We start from the raw sequence: 15,931 nt of genomic DNA, 5'->3' as shown, positions 1-15,931 counted from the left end.
AGGAAATATGATTGCCTCTAGGGCATATTTTCAACAGTCTCCCACTTGCACTAGAGTCAATCTAGAATGTGTCTAATACCCATTGCTCTTGTGTGCCTCTCATGTTTGGGTTGTGGAAGGGGTTTTGACTATAGATCTGAAATGTTCATGCCCGTGTTTATTTTGCATATCTTGATCTCACCCCGATCGATGAACTCTCAAATGAGATGAAATCGCCGCATAACGTGTTTGCTCTTCTGGTGATTCCTTAGCTCCTTAGCTTGCGCAATAACTCCACTGTTGTCATAGTAGAGATCCAATTGGCTAGAGGCATTAGGGAACACACCAAGCTCAATAAGGAACTTCCTTATCCAAACACCTTCCTTCGCAGCTTCCGAAGCTGCGATGTACTCGGCTTCTGTCGTAGAATCAGCCACCGTCTCTTGATTGAAACTCTTCCAGCTAACCACACCACCATTTACAATGAACATGAAACTGGACTGAGACTTTGAATCGTATTTGTCGGTTTGGAAGCTAGCATTAGTGTAACCGCTTACAACGAGCTGCTCCTCACTTTCATAGACTAGGAACACATCCTTAGTTCTTCTCAAGTACTTGAGGATGTTTTTCACTGCTATCCAGTGACTCTCACCTGGATCTGACTGGTACCTGCTCGTAACACTTAGAGCATAAGAAACATCTGGGTGTGTACTTATCATTGCATACACGATAGATCCAATTGCTGAGGCATATGGAACTTTGCTCATGCACTCTCGCTCATCAGTCGTCGTAGGACATTGAGTCTCGCTAAGATGTATGCCATGTGACATAGGCAAGAACCCTTTCTTTTCCTCTTCCATGTTGAACCGCTTCAACACTTTGTCAATGTAAGTATCTTGGCTTAATCCTATAAGACTCTTTGATCTATCTCTATAGATCTCGATGCCTAGTATGTATGCTGCTTCTCCTAAATCCTTCATTGAAAAACTATTTTTTAGTGAAGTCTTTATGGACTCAAGCATAGGAATATTATTTCTAATCAGCAGTATGTCATCTACATATAATTAGAAATGTAATAGAGCTCCCACTTTCCTTCTTGTAAACACAAGCTTCTTCGTTCTTAATGAAGCCAAACCCTTTGACTACTTCATCAAAACGAATATTCCAACTCCGAGATACTTGCTTTAATCCATAAATGGATTTTTGAAGCTTGCTTATCTTTCCAGCATTGGTCAGATTGACAAAACCTTCGGGCTACATCATATACACGTCCTCGTTTAGATTTCCATTAAGGAAAGCTGTTTTGACATCCATCTGCCATATTTCATAATCGAAATATGCAGCAATAGCTAGAATAATCCGAATAGATTTAAGCATTGCTACGGGCGAGAAGGTAAAGGTGTGTAAAGGTGTTTACTAGATACATAACCATAATAGTATGAGATAAGGTGCAGACTACTGATTATACGGTGTAAAGGATAATAAATGATAATCGAGTGTAATGCGACACACACAGATCAGCCAACTCTCATGAATAAAGGATAAACGAATACACCTTAGGTTAGTGGGAGCATAGGCAAACAAGATCCTAGTATACTATTCATGTAGCAAAGAGGTTATCACATGCTTAAAGCTGCAGGTGCCGAGAAATTAGGGACATCGAGGAGAATGACCCGCACTGGAGAACATCCAATCCCGTTTCATCTTTCCATGAACCCCTATACGATACCCGGACGTCTGGGAGTACACTAACCGAGAAACAGCTTTCCGGCAGACCGACGGGGCTGTCACCACTCGCGGTCTACCCCAGTCAAGCCGTGGAGCACCGTCATATCCGAGGGATCATGCATACCCAGGCACCATGCCCGCATATGAGGTCACTACCCTAGCGCCCCCGAGTCCCCCACCCTTAGGATGGATGTTGACGCTCACTAATGACCATTTCCAAGCGTCAACTTGATCAGAAAATCATGAGAGTTTGCATTTCTTACATGCATCCTTATCCAATAAAGTTCCTAAATCACACTTTACCTTTTAGAATATACAAGTTGTGCTTTCAAGCTAATATGCAGGTTACAAGCACACTTTGGCCCGACACAAAATCATAGAAAATATTAGAGTACCGATTCAGGCTCAAATGGACCAAGTGAAGCCCAAGAACTGAAGCAAACCTAGCTGGGGCAGGCCGTGCCTCAACTTTAGGACAAGGGGAGACCAAGACAAGCCCACTCCAGAAAGTTGGGGGCGGTTGGCGGCCCGGGCAGGCCGAACGACCGACCTACCTGGTCGGCCGGCCAGGCCCGTGGGCCCCACCGCCTCAACCAAGGCACGTGGCGCTTCCCTGTTGGCTCACAACATCGGTTTGGGGTGCTGCGGCTGGTGGCTCCCTGCTATAAATAGAAGGGGGGTAGAGAATAGAACACACACACACACACACACACACCCCCCACACACACCTCTTCCTCTCTTGCATTCCTTTCATAGTCTTTAGCTTTAGTGGAGTTTAGGAGAAGTCTAGGAGTCATCGAGTCGGTGGAGTTGCTCGAGAGTCTGGTATGAGTTCATCTCTAGCTCTCTCTTGTAATATTTGGCCGTTTGTAATAGAATTAGACTATGGTTACCGATATCTGCTTGAAGTATATTCTAAGTTATCGAGTATATGCTTCTTGTCATGGTTGCATTATTATTCAATGCTTGCATTGCATGATTGCCCTGTGCTGGAGATGGTTAGTCTTTTGTTCTTAGAACTCTATCAACTGCTCTAGTATTCGTATGATTGTTCTAGTGTGATGTCTGTCCATCCGGAGGGTGGGGGCTCCGTGCGGAACACTAGAGTATCCCTTACTAGTGTAGACACGGTGTCTAGATTAGCAAAGAGTTGCTGGATGTCAACTATACCCACGGTTTGTAGAGGTAGCCAGCAGGTGGTGACAGCCCTGTCTGTGCCTTTTAGTAATCCTCCACATTCGGTATGGGGGGTAGGAGGTACATAAAGTTGCCAGGGTGTACGGGCTCCTCCCGTTACTTCGATAGCGATCTCCCTGTTGTGTAGTTTAATCTCTGACAAGCTAACTAATGAGAAAGTGTAGATATAGCTAGCCTAGCACAGCTGACTCGAGCTCTGACTTTTACCTTGCTCCCGGCCTAAAGTAACCTTTATTCTTTTATCCAAGAGAGTAGTTTGTGTGTGTGTCACACTACCTCCTACCATGTTATTATCTTACCCCTATTTGTGCATGAGAATATCCAATCTAGATAGAGCTCACAAACTGATGTATATATTCTCTCACTCATCGCCTTCCCTGCGGAAATATAAATGACACCCTGGTATACTCCCGGGTAAAATGCTACAGCGGTATTCCGTGCGCTTGCGGATCTATTCGTGGTTTATGAAATACTGCCATCCCAAATTGGCGTCTGCGGGCGTCATCGCTAGGTGACATTGGTAGGCGCCAACAATGGACAGGTAAGACACTAAGGCAAGCCCGAAAGCACAATGAACCGATATCCTTACCTAGATTATCTGGTCTAAGCAAGCAACTAATATAACTTGATGATAGACCGATCATGGCAAAACAAGCTAAGAACATAGCAAGATAACCATGAATGAACTCTGAATGAATAGCATAACGATAGTCGGAATACAAAGCCATACCGGAGACTGAGGATTGCTCGTCGGCCCCGAGATGACTGAGTTCGCTAAGGAAATTGTCAGATTGCTATTCCGGCCAGTCCACCAGGGGGGTACCTGGCGGTAGAGTTTTAGGATCGGGATCTCAGGACCAAGAGCTCGATGGTAACACAAAGACACAAGGACTTGGACAGGTTCGGGCCGCAATGTGCGTAATACCCTACGTCCTGTGTTCGGTGTTGTATTAGGGTTTGTGGAATGATGCAAAGAAGAAGTCCTGCCTATTGGTCTACCCACGCCTCCTTTATATAGGTCAGGAGTTGCGGAGTACACGTTAGATATGCTCGGGTTGTTTACAAGGAAGAAGATCGGTTAAGATCCCTAGATATCCGGGCCTTTCATCCTGATCTGCTGAAGATCCTTTCCACGTACAGCCCCCGAGCGCTGGAGGGCCGAGTCAAACCTTGGCGTCCTGAACAAAGTCTTTCAGTGCTCTTTGTTGATTTCAGTAGCTGCAGTAGATCTCGAATGGGATGCACCCCTGGGCGCATTTTGATGGTCGTTAAGTATCATTTTTGACCATCAACTAGACTCAATAATAAATGAAAACTATACACCTTACTCACATTTATGTTTCACGAACATAGTTCCACAGTTATTTTTGGAGTTTGTACGATTTCAGATGAGCAAGAGCGAAATAAGAAGAAAACACGACGAAGATGCCGTGCAACTACACAGAAGATCGCAATCGGCGTCACTCACTTACAAGGAGAGCCCACAAATCAGAGGAAATGGGCGGGCCAAGGCGAATGCACCCCGTGGATAAGATCAGGGGCCACAAGTCAGCATCTCAGAAGAAGATAAGGACGAACGCCTAACGTGTGGGGCCGGCCGACCCTAGGGTTTGGCCGCACCTGGACGGTGTTGACGGTCCTTTAGTCAAAAAACGGAACTGTCAACTCCTGCATCTTTTCGTATTATTTAATCACCAAACTTAGTTGTAGGGCTTAACTCTAACAAATTCCACGAGCTTTGGTGAATTGTTGATTGCAAGGACACAAGTCGAGAATAACATGAAAACACGCAGAAGGCAGCATAGAAATACACAGAACATTGCTGCCTACATTACACATCCAAAAGAGGCCCATTGGATAGAGCAAACAGACCAACCAAGGCCGGGCACCACGAATCTTGAACAAGGGGCCCACAAGGAGTGCACCGGCTAAAGATGGGCCCAAACCGCCTCAAACCGGGTTCGGCGAACCCCTACTGAGGCGGTTAAGACTCAGTGTTGGCAGGAAACTCAATCTGATCCACTCCAAGGCGGTGCACTATGTTTCCATATTTATTGAGGGTGGGAACCGACCTATTAGCACTATATAAAGGGCCTCCCTCACCCCCTCTCATACACACCATTCAAGATTAGGAGTAGTGTCACATTGCAAAGGCGACGCGCTAGTTCTTTAGTTCTAGAATAAAGGAGGAGAGTGAGGAGTAGTCCGGGGAAGCACCGGGCCTGTCGGTGTTCTTCTCCAAGCTGTACCTTTATGGATATCGGCTTCTTTCATAGTAAAGTTGGTATTTGTGATTTCCTATTCTTGCATAGTATTTATCTTTTGAGTGAGATCAGTTCTCTTACTTGCATCACTCTATATTTATACAGAGTGCCGTAGTTTGCTACGGGGTACCAAACATAGTTAGACTACGGTAGTAATTAGTAGCATAGATGTGGTGTCTAGGCTAAGGGTTACCTTCGTTTGCCTTATATCCCACAGTCTGTGAGGTAGTCCACAGATGGTGACAGCCCTGTTGGTCCTTAGTAGCCCTCCATGTTCGGATATAGCATAGAGCCGTTGGCCGGAGTCTCGTGACCATTTCAGGGGTAAGTCGGTGCCCGAAGCGAATATCTAGCCCGAGAGATCGACCTTAACTCATATAGTACTACCTCAGGAATCCTCTCTATCCTTGCCACTTATCTTGGCGTATCCTTGGACTAACTCAGTTAGAAGTTAGTGCACACACGTTCCCTGTGGATACGATAACCCTTGAATACTCACGAGTGAAAGCTACAACGGTATCCGTGCACTTGCGGATTTATTCGCAGTCGTTAAAATACCCAACACGCTTTCTGGCGCCGTTGCCGGGGAATGGTTGCTGTATCTCTCTTCGAACCTAGTTGGTCCTCGTATCTTATCTTTTAAAAAGAACTATTCATTATCTCTTTCTTCTATCCTCATCCCCGATATCATGGAGTAGCCATCTATCCTTAGCTTCTCTGCTACTAAGGGCGAGCTCCTAGAGCCTCCGCAATCCGAGCACCCAATTCTTGCATCTAGCTATGAGCTCCGCCCCGACCTTATTGCTATGGTTCAGAAACTATCCTTCTCCGGGTTAGATAGCGAAAATCCTTACCATCATCTGTGGGAGTTTGAGCAAGTGTGATCATGTCGCGCCATCGCAGGCATGTCACACGATACCCTCAAGCGGAAGTTGTTTCCCTTTTCTCTTATTGAGAAGGAAGCCGATACACCTCGAACTATCTCTGCACAAGGAAACCGCCGGTTCCCATCCCATCCACAGATCCTATAGAAGCCACATTCCTTAGGGAAAACGTCAAGAAGGTAATGGCCATCATGGCCGGCGAATGGTCAAGGGAGACGGAGCTGTCACCAGAAGTTCTCCGGATCAGCTCCCCTCCATCAACCATTCCTTGCACCATAAGAGGAACCCCGGTAGACATCCTCTACAGTCCCACTGTTGGAGCCAACATCATCTCCAGTGAATGTGCGTTCCAACTCTTGGGAGATGAGCTGTTGGTACAAATTGACAAAACCTTCCAGACTTACTCTAAAAAAATTCTAGAAGGAATTGGTATTTTGCAAAATATGACAGTCAAGCACAAAAACATTGATGTGATCCTTGATTTTCATGTTTTCGATGTCCAAGACTTCGATCTCATGATCGGGCACTCCATTGAGAAATTGCTTATGGATGCCCCGACTCAAGGTAAACTCGATGTCCGTCTAGGGAAGGAAACCTTTTCGGTCCAAATCTCCAAAGCAGCAAACTCTTTGGCCGAACCTTCCCTTGACTCTGAACTGATCATGGAGGTGACGGGAATTCTCCCCTTTGACTTACCAGAACCCCTCCTTGAAAAAGATGCTGAAATGTTCATCGAGGAGGTCGATGATCCCACTAACCACATAGACATATCCGAGTTCGAGTCTCCCCCTAGACCTCCAATCGAGTTAAAACCTTTACCCGCAAGCCTCCATTATGCCTTCCTCCATGGTGATTCTCAGTCTCTCGTGATCATTAGTGAGAAACTTTCGGAAGAAGAATCAGTGAGACTAATCACCATCCTAGAGAAACACCGAACCGTTCTGGGATATTCCCTCCAAGATCTGAAGGGAATTAGCCAAACTATTTGCACCCATTGCATCCCCTTGGATCCAGCTTTCACACCATCTAGGGAACCTCAACGGAGGTTGAACAATGCGATGAGGGAAGTCGTTAAGAAGTAGGTCCTGAAACTCCTACACGCCGGGGTTATCTACCCCGTGCCGTTGTTGACGGCCATAATTTCACATTCTAAGCCGTCAACTTCTTGGAAATAACATGAGCTCTACACTATGTTCCATTCATGTTTTGTTTATCTCTAACGAGTTCCACAAGTTTTGGATGAGTTCTGATTGCAGGAGCAGGTGTACCAAAAATGACCAGAAATGGGCAAAAACCCAGGCCGGGCGGCCTCTCCTAGGCCGGCCGGCCTGGCACCTACAAAAACACTGCCTCAGCTTCGATCCAGTGGCAATAAGACACATTCATGAGGCTCTGAGTCGAGGGTTAGGCCCCGGTTCAATTGGATACACTGAAAGGCATCAACATTGGTCCAAAGACCCACAAAGCAGCCCAAGATCAAGAAGAATTCAGTAACCCACTTCCCTGCAGAATGCACAAGGTCAGAGCGAACCCTCGGCAAAACCGGAGGCCGAGACGGGCCAGAGGGAGGCCGGCCGGCCTCCCCTAGGCCGGCCAACCCAGCACTTGCAACCGTGAAGCGAAACCAACTGCCAACAGACTCCAGGAGGGGATCAGAGCCATTGTCCGAAAGGCGGTGGCCACGTGGCAGCACCCCCAGGCCAGCCGGCCTAGGGGAGGCCAGCCAGCCCCACTTGGAAGCCCCTCGGGCTAGGTCTTGGCGTGGAAGCAAAGCACAACTGTCTTACCTGCTTACAACTGACGCCAACGGCAGTAACCGCCAGAACCGACCTTGTGAGGGCTATAAATAGAGGGCACCATCCATCACTTCAACACACACCATTGGAGCTCTTCTCTCTTCACTTGTACTTTCTAGAGTAGGTTACTAGCTTGGGAGTTAGAGTCGAGTCGAGCTTGCTCGGGATTCCGGAGTCGTCAGAAGTCAGGTATAGCTCTTGTATCTTTTTTTGCCATTATTAATATAAGTTATCTTCTTTACTTTTCTGAGTCAGCTTTACTTTCCGTAGTCTTTCATTTACTCAAGTCTGAGGTTCAGCTTGAGCATGAAAGTTGTCCTTTAGCTTAGGCTAAGTTATCTTTCTTAGTGATCGGGAACTTATCCTACGGGTTTTCTCGCCTGGACTAGAGTATCTCAAGTTAGTGCTCTAGGTTGAGGGGGATTTCTCTCGAAGGCCTCGAGAGAAATCCTAACACCGAGTGTAGATGTGGTGTCTGACCTTAGTGTTAGCTAGAAAGTGTGTTCTACTCCACGGAACTGTTGTGGTAGTCGGTAGGTGGTGACAGCCCTATCCGTCCTTTGTAGTCCACCACGTTCGGGTGTTTTCATAGCAGTAGTGCAGGTTGCCATTGGACTCCCCTCTCATCCCTTTCTGAAGTCCTTCCTCTTCCAGCCGCTGAAGTAAGCTCTACTTTCTCGAGAACTAGTTAGGTGTTTAGTCTGATCTAGAGAGGCCAGCTCGATAGTTCAAAAGTGTATCGGATGTCTTATCTCGCTCGTTGTCCTCCCAGCTCTACTACTCTATGGATTAGAATCTCCGTGTGTCATTCGGTCATTGCCTGTCCATTTATCTCACTCATCTATCTGGCTTACCCCCATCTAGTCAGTCGGTCAATCAAGCTAGTATGGCTATCATTCGATTTACGGTACTCTTTACCATAGTGCTTCCCTGAGGAAAAATACGATACCCTGGAATACTCCAAGGTGAAGTGCTGCAACGGTGATTCTGTGCGCTTGCAGAATATCTATTCTAATCGAGCATAAGAAACATAAACAAGCATTTCTGGCACCGTTGTGATGAGGACATGCCCCCAGAGGCTACTCAAGTTACACATAAACATGTTTATGATGGACCAATTACACGAAGCCGTGCACAACTACAAAAAGAGGTGAACTCACTCCTATCTGAAACTAACTTCAATATATTTGTGGATGTTATACTGCCTAAATGTTCTATGTTGATTCTACTTAGGCATGTATATAAAGAAGATTGGAACATCAAGCAATTAGGCAACCAATTCATGTTAACTAGTTCGGACCAGTTCGAACCCGTTCGGACAACCAAATCGGAACAACCAGATCGGACCAGCCAGTTCGGAACATTATTTGACTTCCCAATAAGGATTTATGGTCGAAACATTGAAGACTGCTCAGAAAGTCAAAGGTGTGCCCGAGGATTTATCTTGCTCAAACTTCGTATGCAAGACTGTGCCATTCTACAATGTTTCATGGTGCATTCCACACATGCCTAGAAAGCTTATCAAGTCTAGATTCACACCCAATAAACATCTTATTGTTTCCACTTCTGAGTAGGGAGAAATGGTCATTTTATTGAAGACTACGCAGAAGCCCAGGAGACGCGCGGGAATTGGAGACCATCTCGTGAATGTTTCACCTGTTGGCCTTCCACCTTCCAATGTGGAGACTTCAGTTCATACCTATCTAGGAGGGTTGTTCCTAGTATAAATATCCCCTATGTGTACTCAGAAAAGAACTTTTGATCATTTGATAAACCGATATGGTATTCCAGCTGATTTGCTGATGAGTGTCTTACACCTTTGTTCTTGCGAGTTCTTCTCGGACTTGTGAGGAAGATCTCTCTGAGGTCCCCTACTTCATGCTCAATGTTTCCAGTTCGGCTGTGCCGTTTTGTATGGATTAGTCCCGATTTGTGGTTCTGCGATCGTTCGGAGATCGAGTCGAAGTCCTCAAGGTTTCGGTGCCTCTCTCCCCGTTGCTTGGTCGCATCCAACCTTGGCAGGTATAAAGCTATTTACCCGCTATTCACAGCAAACTTATCCTTGTTCTTGAACCTACTGTCGTGAAGATCAACCCGTCCTTGTGCTGGTTCATATCGGCACCTATCATGTGGTATCAGAGCTATTGTTGTCACGGTAGGTTTGTTTATCATCCACTTATCAATCATTTGTTTACCATCTATTACTGTTTTCATCCATCACATATATTTGTTTTGCCATATCCTATAGTCCACTGAAAAGCCATACAAAAAATCCTATAGCCTTTTGTTGGTACTGATTATCTTGTGTTGTTTGCACCCATCTTGTTGCTTCCTAGTCACCATCATTGTTCTTCCACCGTACTTTTGTTAAATCCACGCCGGCGCCCCCGAGTCGGTGATCCGCGGCAGCAGCCGGTCGGCCACCAACTGCTCCAGAACCGCCACGGTGGCGGAGGACTTCCCCCACTGCAATGGCTCCTGGATATCCGACATCTCTCCGAGTCAAGGGGGGACGGGGGAATGAACGCTCCGGGATGGCTAAGGTGCTCTCTCTCTCTCTCTCTCTCTCTCTCTCTCTCTTCCTCGCCTTCTTCTTCCTCCCTTTCGCTCTTGGTTGCGGGCTCAGGATGCAGGGGAGGCGGAGAAGGCAAAGTGAGATGAAGGCAAACAGCTAGGTGAGCCCAGACACCACCCTCCTTTCCGCTTTTATTCACCACGATGGGCGGACTTTCCACCGTGACCCAAATCTACCGCATTGAATGCGGTAGAAGTTCGCTGTCGCTGACGGCTGGGCCCCACGACCATGGAGTCTCCCATGTGCGCACGCAGCAATAACTGCGGCACGGTAACCGGCGGGCGCAGCGCGACTGTTGCACTATCCCATCCGTTAGCCGCCGCCCATGCCGCTTCGTCTGCCCGAGGCTGCCGCCTGAAAAGGCGCGCCCGCACCGCACCGCACGAATCGGGCTACGTCGCCCACCACCAGCGGAAGACCCACGCGCGTGACTTGTAACTCTGCGTTGTTTTAGAATTAAGATGGAATATTCCTTCAGGGGTCCCTTTACCCTCGAAGGAATCGCATTTCGAGGCCTTACTAATCAGGGGTTCGAAGCCTGGCCCTTCGGAGGTTCGACAGGCACCCCAGATCACTAGAGTTAGGGACTGCAGGGATGTGCCGTACAAGCCACCCTCGAACGCGGAGTTCGAGACATCCTGCACAGTGTTCAAGGCCAGTCGAGGGTGCCTAGAAGGGGGATCCCATAGAGGGAGAGCATCGAGCCCTCGGACCCTATCGAATGGGTCCGAGCCCCGCCTAGCGAACCCTCGCGAGCGCTTTATGAGACGTGTCCATGGACCACGAGCCGACCCCTATCGAACGGGGCACGGACGTCCGCTTGAACTACCTGCTAATAGCTCACCGAAGCAGCCATTGCTCGTGGCCCGGGCATGGGTAGCATGGTGCACTTCACCCCTCCTCCCTGTGGAAGGGCGACGAGGGTCGTAGTCAAAGTCGAGGGTTCCCCTGAACGCCTTCACATGGGCCTGGGATCGGGGGCTCCTCGCACACCACGGTTTCGATCGCACCCTCGAATGAGTCGACGACTCTCAACTACGAAGCTCCACGTGTGTAACCAAATCCTCCACTATTTACGTGCGCTGTCCCGATGGTTATGCTGAACGCCGGGTCGTCGTTCCAGCACGGAGACTGCCGAGGGCGGCTGAAAGAGTGCCGTTGCCGGCTGAAAAAGATGCTGGACGACCATCCCAGTGAGGCAACCCAGTGGGACAACGTTCATAGCCTTTGGACGAGCACAAACTCTCATCCAAGACCTCGGGGGCTACACCCGCGAGTGCGCTGACGCGCCCCCGCGAAGGAGACTTCACACATATTCGAGGCCTGTAACCCTCTGTATGCCCCTATACCCTCGATCATACTCCCCGTAAGAAAGAAAGGGGACTTTATTGCTCAATGCAAATAAAGATTACAAAGGGTTACCAGTGCGAGGCCGTCGAAAGATACAAACACATTGCCACCTACGTGGCAATTTTCCCTGTCTTGGGGAGGAACGAGTGACGAAGAAAGGCACCGAGCCCCTGGCTGACGCGATGGCCAGGCTGCTAGGGATGCGAGGAGTAGCCCCCAGGCCGCACGGGTCCAGCGGAATGCTCTCCTCGCAAGCCTTCTTCTAGCGTCTCCTCCACCGAAGACAACGCGGGGGGGCGAGCTGGCGGACAGCGCCCTCCGCACCGTCTCCCCGAGAGCAACCTTGTCGCCGGGGGGGGGGGGGGACGATGCAAAAAACAGCCACCAGATCTGGCGCCAGCGCCACGGTCAGGCGTCTCCATCCCCCCTCAGGCTAGGGGACATCGCAGGAGCAGGACCCCACGGGCCCAATGCTCTTCTGCTGATCCCACTTAAGCTGAGGGATGGAGCGCACGCCCGCTTCGGTCTTCCCCTACCGCTTGCAAGCATTCTTCTAGCACCAAAAGCTTAAAAAAGCCAGGCCACCCCATCTGGGGGCCGGTCACAAAAAGGCAAATGAAACATTACAAGATTTAGGCGATGCTGGAAGAAAGAGCTAGGAGGTTGGAGAGGAAAGGGAACCCCACGACCCCTATTTATAGCTGCGCCAGGCACCAAGCTTCAAGCCTGTCGAAAGGCGGAGGATTGGATCGCCCGTGACGGCGCGGCAATCCACAAGCAAAGGATGCCCTCGGTCACCGTGCCAAGATGCAACTGAACAAAATAAAGCGAAGCTGAGCCCCTAGACGCTAGACGGCACAGCATCGGCTCAGGCCGACCGCCCTTGAACGGCGCGCCGCAAGGCAACCAGGGAAGGCAGGGCCAAGGCCCTGAGTGCGGGACAGCGCGATGAAAGCACCAACTGCTGAGCAGCAGGCGCCGTTGTCACCCTGGCCCCCCTCAGCACGCGGACACGTCTTGTCCCCAGAACAAACAAACAAAGAGGCGCGCGCCTCGAAGCTCTCCCCCCGCAGGTGCACTACCCCGACTGGCGTGTTGTCACATCCGCCGGGCTGGCGCTCAGGCGCGTCTGGCAGGTGCTCAGCTTTGACTAATCACGTCAAGGGGGAAATCGCCGAATCACCCTTTGGCCGAATCCTTTGACTCGACCAAAGCCTCGGGGGCTACTGTCGGGTACCACGATTAGGGACACCCTAATCGGGGCACTAAGATTACTCTGAAAAACGCAAACACATGTTAAGCGACTGAGCCCACGAAGGCCCACGGCCTGCTTCCCATCCGGAAGAAAGGAAAGGACTCAAAGAAGCCCAGCGTGCGGCCCATTCGCATCCCCCTCGAACCCGCGGGACGTTCACAGCCTCGCTCGAGGGTCCCCGTCGAGACCCCTCGACTGTGCCCCACATCTCCGACTCGCTCGAGGGTAGCGCACCTACCCTAGAGCGGGCAAAACATCTCCGCCTCGCTCGAGGGTAGCAAACCTACCCTCGAGGGAGTAACTCATCTCCGCCTCGCTCGAGGCCATCTCTCGGCATAAGGGACAAACGGCCCTGCTGCTCACCCGCCCGTCATACGAAGACATTAAAGGCCAGCCACTCCGCCACGGCACCCAGGACAGGCGGCGTTGGGCCGCCATTCCCACAGTGGATGTGACCGGGGTCCCATCTGCTGACTCCGGTCACCGCTTCGCCATCTCGGATGCTGTAGCAGCACTGTGGGACCTGCGACGCGAGACAAGACAGGCTCGGCACTGCTCCCGTTACTTTTCTGCCTACACCAACCGCCTGGATCCGCCTCCCACTGGGGAAGGGGTCCGGCGACGTCACGTGTCCTTCCGAGAGGGGCGCTCAGGGCACAAGGACGGAGTCCCGGACCTCCCCCCTTTAGGAGTCCGGGACCTCCACGTGTCCCCCGGACCTCCTAGTGTGCACACCCGCACTCCGACCAGGGGGTCCGGGGCCGTTGCGCGCTACCACTACCGCTGGTGCATGCAGGACCCTAGTCCGCAGGGCCCACCGAACGCCATCGCGCCGTATATAGAGGACCACGCACCAGCGACGACCACGCCGCCTGCAGGGGCTGGCACGGCGACCGGCGCAATCTTCACAGGACCGAGGACGATATCCAGGACGATTGCGACGCTCGCCGCCTTCCCACAGTGTACTTCCTACAGTATCCGACCACTGTACCCCGCGATTCGAGGGAAAACGACGACTTCCACGCCCCACTCATGTGCGCCACCCCTCCTTGTGACTATAAAAGGAGGAGGCGGGCTTCCTTTGGACGGGACGCCAAGACGCTCAGAGGCCTCCCGACGTGATCCATCATCACTTACGCTCCGGCATTCCGATTCGCCACGTTCAACCCCTCTTTTAGCAGAGACTTGGGAGCCTTCCTCCCTCTCTCGCCTCGCTTGTACCCCCTACTACAAGCACATCGGGTGCAAGATAATACAGTGCCCTCGTACACCCCCTTTGCTGGACGTACGGCCCCGCAGCCGAAACCAGGATAAATCGTGCGTTACTGTGTTGTCTCTTGCATCATCATCTGGGACGAGGAAACACGCAGCATTTACTTGTTGGGATCTGGGCCCCCCGGGTCGGGACACCGACAACTTCCTAACCGTAAACCATACCGCACCAACCCGGAGGAAACAAAAGAAATTTAGCGCCAAGTGCAAGAGCTTATCAACAAAGGGTATGTGAAGGAAAGTCTCTCACCTTGTGCTATCCCTATTCTTTTAGTTCCAAAGAAAGATGGTTCATGGAGAATGTGTGTTGATTGCCGAGCTATAAATAACATCACAATAATGTATAGACACCCCATACCTAGGCTTGACGACATGCTTGATGAGCTCAGTGGTGCTATTATCTTTACAAAAATTGACCTAAGAAGTGGCTATCATCAAATCAGAATGAGAGAGGGAGATGAGTGGAAAACAACTTTCAAAACTAAGTTTGGGATCTATGAATGGTTGGTAATGCCTTTTGGATTGACTAATGCACCTAGTACATTCATGAGATTGATGAATCATGTGCTTAGGCCTTTCATTGGAAAGTTTGTTGTTGTTTACTTTGATGATATCTTAATTTACAGCAAGTCTCTTGATGAACATGTTGAACATATAAAATGCGTGCTTGCTATTTTGATGAAGGAATGTTTGTATGCTAACCTTGAAAAGTGCACCTTTTGCACCGACAAGGTAGTCTTTCTTGACTTTGTTGTTTCAGCTCATGGCGTGGAGGTGGATGAGGAAAAGATCAAGGCTGTTCGTGAGTGGAAGCCTCCACAAAATGTGAGCCAAGTGCGAAGTTTCCTTGGACTCGCTGGCTTCTACCATCGGTTTATGAAAGATTTTAGTTCCATTGCTGCCCCAATAAATGAGTTGACAAAGAAGGATTTACCATTCCAATGGGGTGAAGCACAAGAGAAAGCATTTGAAGAGTTGAAGATGAAGTTGACATCGTCCCCGTTACTTGCACTTCCAGATTTAACCTTTGAAATTGAATGTGATGCAAGTGGTGTAGGGATTGGAGGCATGCTCATGCAGGACAGAAGGTCCATTGCATACTTCAATGAAAAGCTAAGCGGTCCAACTCTGAATTATTTTGTTTATGACAAAGAACTTTATGCTCTTGTGAGGTGTTTGGAGACTTGGCAACACTATCTTTTACCTAAGGAATTTGTGATCCATTCAGACCATGAATCTTTGAAACATCTTAAAGGTCAACTAAAACTGAACTGAAGACATGCTAAATGGAGTGAATTCATTGAATCTTTTCCTTACATTGTCAAGTACAAGAAAGGGAAAGATAATGTTGTTGCTGATGCTTTGTCTAGACGCCATGCTTTGCTGTCCCAACTTGATGCTAAAATTCTTGGTTTGGAGAACATCAAAGATTTGTATGCTACTGATTCTTTCTTTGCCGAACCATTTTCTAAATGTTGTGATGGCAAGGGCTGGGAAAAATTCCATTTGCATGATGGATTTTTGTTTCGAGCTAACAAACTTTGCATCCCAGATTGCTCTGTTCGACTAATGCTTTTGCAGGAAGCTCATGCCGGTGGACTTATGGGCCACTTTGGTGCCAAAAAAATGGA

Source organism: Panicum virgatum, chromosome 3N, assembly GCF_016808335.1.
Source record: "Panicum virgatum strain AP13 chromosome 3N, P.virgatum_v5, whole genome shotgun sequence".
NCBI classification, from domain to species: Eukaryota; Viridiplantae; Streptophyta; class Magnoliopsida; order Poales; family Poaceae; genus Panicum; species Panicum virgatum.
The sequence above is the reverse complement of the archived record's forward strand: the minus strand, read 5'-3'. Positions refer to the sequence as shown.